This window comes from Lygodium microphyllum, chromosome 8, assembly GCF_053477565.2.
Source record: "Lygodium microphyllum isolate KBCC chromosome 8, Lygodium_microphyllum_v1.1.10, whole genome shotgun sequence".
In the NCBI taxonomy this organism is placed as follows: Eukaryota; Viridiplantae; Streptophyta; class Polypodiopsida; order Schizaeales; family Lygodiaceae; genus Lygodium; species Lygodium microphyllum.
The window spans coordinates 6,312,577-6,318,576 of NC_141142.1; the positions used below are offsets into that span (position 1 = coordinate 6,312,577).

At 35.6% G+C, this 6,000-nt stretch overlaps 1 protein-coding gene across 1 annotated transcript in view; it reads left to right on the forward strand.

The window, feature by feature from the left end:
* Positions 1–4,795, forward strand: part of NAD-ME1 (NAD-dependent malic enzyme 1) — an 82,784-nt gene extending 77,989 nt beyond the window's left edge. Inside the window, exon 20 of the transcript XR_015691542.1 lies at positions 4,433–4,795. The gene's annotated coding sequence lies outside the window, so the exon portion shown is untranslated. The remainder of the gene's footprint in view (positions 1–4,432) is intronic.
* The last annotated feature ends 1,205 nt before the right edge of the window (positions 4,796–6,000 follow it).

Genomic DNA, 6,000 nt, shown 5'->3' on the forward strand with positions numbered 1-6,000 from the left:
GAGTTTGATTGTGTTTCCAATTTTGAGATTTAGTTTCCTATATCCATATTTGTACTCTCTTTTCAGATTTTTCTCTTGTTTTGTTTGTTGTTTCTTTTCTTCATTGTGTTCTCTCTCTTCTCACTCTTTTTGTATCTCTCATTCTCCCTCTATTACATTCAAGTAGACCATTGGAGCACCCCTCCACACACACACACACACACACACACACACACTCTCTCTCTCTCTCTCTCTCTCTCTCTCTCTCTCTCTCTTTCTTTCTTTCTTTCTCTCTCTCTCTCTCTCTTGCTCTCCTCTCTCTCTCTCTCTCTTTGTGTGTGTGGAAAGCAAACAACTTTGAAAGGTTCATTTGGATTATTAAGTGCTTGTACATGCTATCAATAGAGGGGGAGGCTTGAAGTTGTTATTTGGATTACCAAAAGCACTCTTTGGTACTTAACCTATGCAAATAGTATCCAAAAGTTCTCGTTTACATTAGAGTTTTCACTTTCTTTTTCTATTTGAGTTTGTAATTTGTTTAAGAAGCGTTAAATAAAGTTGCTCTTGAATGTTGTAGGCTTTGTATATGTGTGCGTGTGTGCACGCATGCACGTGCATGTGCATATATATATATATATATACATACATACATACATACATACATACATACATACATACATACATACATACATACATACATACATACATACATACATACATACATACATACATACATACATACATACATACATACATACATACATACATACAGACAGACAGAGAGAGAGAGAGAGAGAGAGAGAGAGAGAGAGAGAGAGAGAGAGAGAGAGAGAGAGATTTGTATTAACGTCTACGAAAGGCCAAGTTGGCTTATGAGACCAAAACGTTGCATACAAAATGTTTGGGAAACATTCTAGGTCCCAGTAAAGCTACCATCTAATGCTATGATAAACTAAGAGAGATGGGATACATACATACATATGTGTGTGTGTTTTTGTGTTCGTGCTAGAAAAAAGTTGATTGTCTAGCCTAAGGACATGATGAAGTTAAGGCATATTCACAATTATTGAAGAACCATACTCTACATGGAGAGGAATGAATCATAGTGATCTTATTGATCAAGTATGTAAAAAATGGCTTTAAAATGAAGCCATAAATCTAGAACCACCAATATAGAATCGGTTTAGAGTTTTGGAAATATTTTAATAGATCCACAAATAAATAAAGCATCTACAATTGATGAGATCTTAATATAGTTAGGTTTAGTCGAGATGAAAACTATGGCTTGTTAGGGTTCATAATCTCTTTTAATTTAGAGAGAAATCATACTCAAAAGCTTAAGAAAATTCTTCTTATACCTAGTTTGCTTGACAAAAGAAAAATAGATTGGAAGCAACTAAGTGAGTAGACTTGCTTGGTAGAAGAAATATAGATTGGAAGCAACTAAGTCAGTAGGGTTGAAGCCATTGAAGATCCAACTAGAGAATCAGAATGAGGAAGATAAGAGAAAAGCTTGCCAAGTGGAAAGTTGTAAGGATTATTGGTGGATTAGCAAAGGAAAATCCATGATAGTAGATGCTCAATCCCTTCTATAGAAAAACCTTCAACATAGAATGCTAATAAAAGTATCAATCAATAGAAAAACATATGTGAGAATATGTTGGTTGTAATGGTGTGTTCCAGGATATGGTGCTTTCTTGACATGAAATCCTCATTTGAATGACATGAGATGTATATAATAAATCCACTTCTCATCACAATGCTCAATAGAAAATCTATATTTAATTTTTGATGCTTTAACTTTCATCACGTTAGTTTTACCTTATAGCAAGGCAACATTTTCTTTACTATACATCATATACCTTTGCCTCTTGAAGTATTGTGGTGGGGGATGTGTAAGAGGTTAGAAGCTAGAGTGCAAGCACTATAGCACAAAAAATACGCAATGCTTGAGGCTTGTAGGTTTGGAGCACAGTCAATATTCTTGAGGGTATTATATTTGTCAACAAAGAGGACTTTATCTTTATATGACCCATGTGAGCAAATCATAGATATTTATACAAAGTTTAGAGCACATATAAGGGGAGGATGGTCTCATCTGAGTATTGACAAAGGAAGGTCCTCAAGTTTTCAAGGTCTATGTTTGATATGTAATGGACAACTGCAAGCTTCACCCCAATTCTCCAAGTGCAAAGTCCACCCCAATGCCCTTGTCCTAAGAAACTATCATCACACTAAACCATTGCTTGCATAAATCATGTGAGTATGCTAGCTAGGATTTTGCAACAAATAATTTAGGCTTTCACAAAGGTGAGGATTGCAAATAGACATTAGAGCTCATATTTTTTGGCTACTCATTTTTTTTGGGCTTTTCTTTTTACAAAAAATTCATTCTAGTTTCTATGTATGAACATTTATAACCACCTCACCTTCCATCTACTAAATTCTAAGTCTTCTTTGAAAGCTCGTGAACTCCTCTTCAAAAGGAAGTTGCTATGAATACTCTTGAGCCTTTTAAGGCAAAATCACAAAGCACTAGGGGCTTCCACCAAGTCAATTGTGTTAGTGTCTAAGAAAGAAAACTCCTCATTGTAGTCGTTGACAAACTCCTCTTCTTCACATGATTCTACAATTGTGCCCTTGCAATAGTCTTTCATAAGACCATGTGTTTTGAACATAATTTAATAGAATTGAATGCTTGCTTATGATATTGAAGGTTGGAAGATTTTTTTAGAGTGATTCAAAATTTTGTTTTATAACTTCATCTACCTCATCCTTGAACAAATTGGATGAGGTTTGGAATGTCAAGTTTAGCTAACAACTCCTCTTCTTCAATAGGTGAAATCTCCCCATCATCCATATTTGCGTCAATATCTTTAATTCTCCTACAATAGCTAACCCCCTTGGTGAGGTCTTGTTAGATTAGTTGGCTCATCTTATTAAATTTGCATAAAAAAGAGTGAATCTAAGGAGAAATATATACAAATTTGAGAAAAAAAAAGTGAAGGAACATAGACCCAACAATGCACTAAATTGGGTTCCTACAATGTGAAGGAACATAGACCCTCATTGTCAACATGCCCCATTCTAGTATTATGTCAATGTTGCTTTTAAGTTCTAATATAATGTGAATGACTCTTTATTTGATTCAAATATTTGGACTGCATGGCATGCACATAAGGTATACAAAAGCCTTAGATGTCCTTTTAGGTGTGTTCTAGCATTTGACTTAATGTTTGATTGATAAGTGGTTTTTTGAGTCTTTCTCTTCTTTATATAAATGCATGGAGTGAGGTAAGTATTCAAGAAGCTTCCTAAATCCTTAGTGGGTACAACCCCCTCTAGGGCGAACTCGAACCAAAGATACTCCACAACCTACTTGAAAGTAAGGAAACAAGAAGCCTTATTAGGACCAATTCCGCCCAAAGATACTCCACAACCCACTTGAAAGTAAGGAAACAAGAAGCAATGTAGTTTCTCCTATGCTAAGAGAAAATCGCAACAAAAATCAAGTGCAACCACATCAATTCCAAACGTGGCTAGAAATTTTGTCAAAGAAAAGCAAGGTTCTTTTCTGCATACCAAAATTATTTCCCAATATGAAATAGGAGCTCCAATATCAATTACAAGCGTAGCGAGTCCCTAAATACTAATTTTTAAAAAAAGGGAAGGTAGGGTATTTTGTCCATGGAAAATTAAGTCCTAGAAACTTTCATGAGCCAAAACTCCATTTCCCTTCAAGATTAGAAAAAAAATATCGAACTAGATATTGGGCCCATTCAAATATCATAGTTTAATAGGTGGGCCTTTTGGATTCTCTAATAGGAAGGCAAGATTTTGGCATCTATGGAGGGTAAATATCCTCTCTCCAAAGCTTGGGTTTTTGATTGAAAAGAGGGGTAGTTTGGGACTTTTAAAAAGGGTAAAAGATTAGTATACAGATTTTGAATATCTCTATCCTCATACAAACGTTTTTGTTTTTGGTTTGTTTTTCAATATTGCTCTTTTTTCCTTCCATGAACTTAGTTTGACCTCAAAATAAAGTAGCAAACTCCTTCCCCTGTCTTGTCTATTTGAGTAAAATTTCATCTATAGGGTTGGAGATTTGTAATGAGAAATTAGGGTTTTGATAACTTCTCTTATCTCTTCAATTTGTTCTACTTGCAGCAGCAAATTTTGGTAACAAATGTACTCAAGCCTCTCTTTGTTTCATCTTTTTTTTGTTGTTTTTTTCAATAGGTTTGATGCTAACTATGAGAGAAATGAGCATTTTGAGCATTAATCTTGACTCTAGCTTTTGTTCTTCTTAGAAGATAAAAAATTGAGCAAAGCACCCATCTTCTCTCTTATAGTTCTTTCTTCATACCACGAGGTTATATTTGTGAGATAATGAAGATGATCTTTATTCCTCCAATTGTATTGCAACCTTATTCTAACTCATGGTACATGAAAGATTTTTTGCCAAGGAATAGGTCACATATATGGAGATATATTGTGGGCATAACATCATTCTTCTTCATTACGAGCTATGGAGGATTCGATGGGATGAATAACTAAGGATAGTTGAGATATACCTTTTTTCCAGTGCCTTTATTGAATGGTTACTAGACATTGGAGATGAGCATGTACCTGAAACCTTGTGGATATATCAGAAAGTGCTATAAATAGTACTATCCGAGAGAGTTGTTGTAGTGCCAAGAAGGCCTAATTTTGGCAAGGGATGTTTTGGTTATCCCCAAGAGTGAGTACATTATGTTGTTTGCCATGTACATGAGAATCCACCAAGATATGAGAATATAGATCCTGATACTTTTCATGAGGAAAGGATCCATGAGATGATGTATTGGTAGATCATGGTATGATCAAATACATATTTGTAAGTACTTTTCATAAATATAAAGTTTCGTTATTATTTTTGAAGAGCATGAGTTATAAGCTTATGATGATAGTTAAACTGCTTTGACAAGTTAGTGATGAAGTATACTTTATGTGAGTGATTTTTGAGATTATGTACTCCACTGCTTGTTGCCAGCCAAACATATTGGAATTAAGAGAAAGTGTAATGGCTATGCTAGGAAAGACTCATCTATGGGGTTGTTTAAGCTTACAAGGGGCTACAAATGGAGCCAAATCTCGAGAGGTGATGACCTTACATGTACTTAGACTTAACTCTATAGTACAAAGATGCGAAAGTTTATCTCAAGTTGTTGAAATGGCTTGAAGAACTAAAACTAGTTCGATGGTTCTTATTTGAAGGACAGCTGGTTACTGATACTATGACAATTAGTGGGGAACCAATGACCCTACATCGTTGGGTGTATGACCAATATACAAAGGTTATCCCTCCTGATAGGATACCCTTACTAGGAGTGTAAAGTAAAAAAATTATGAGCTTCCAAAGTATCCCAATCTCCCAAAATCTTATCGATTCCTAGAGATGAAGGCCAACCCACCTTGTGTTGTAACAAAGAAGTAAGGGAGATAATCAGAATCGCCAACTGGTGCGAATTGATGAAACATACAAGGAACTCCAAGTGAAGAAGTTTCTTCTCAAGAATACACCAACACCTAGGTTTAGCGGTGAAGGGCCCAAGGTGAAGCAAGATGCAGAAGCTTGGGTTGAGGCTTTGGACGACTATTTTCTAGCCGCTGAAACTACAACTGCAAATAAGTCCATGATTGCTCATTTTCGTCTTACTAGCGAAGCTAAGCTTTGGTGGAAAGAGTTTTGCCGAGATAAAGGGGTAACAGAAGTTTTCCAAACTTGGGAGCGGATCAAAGAAGCTATGAAAGGACGTTATCTTCCCCCATCTTTTGAATCAATCAAGATGAATGAATTCTAAAACTTACGACAATCAAGCCTAACCTTGAAAGTATACTATTTTAAATTTGTGATTCTGTGCAAATATGCACCCCCAATAATAACGTCTCAGCAGATTGCAAGGTTGTGTCAAGGACTAAATCCACCTTTGGACACTCGCCTTGAATCAAGGAGACCAATGACTCTCAAATATGCTCTTA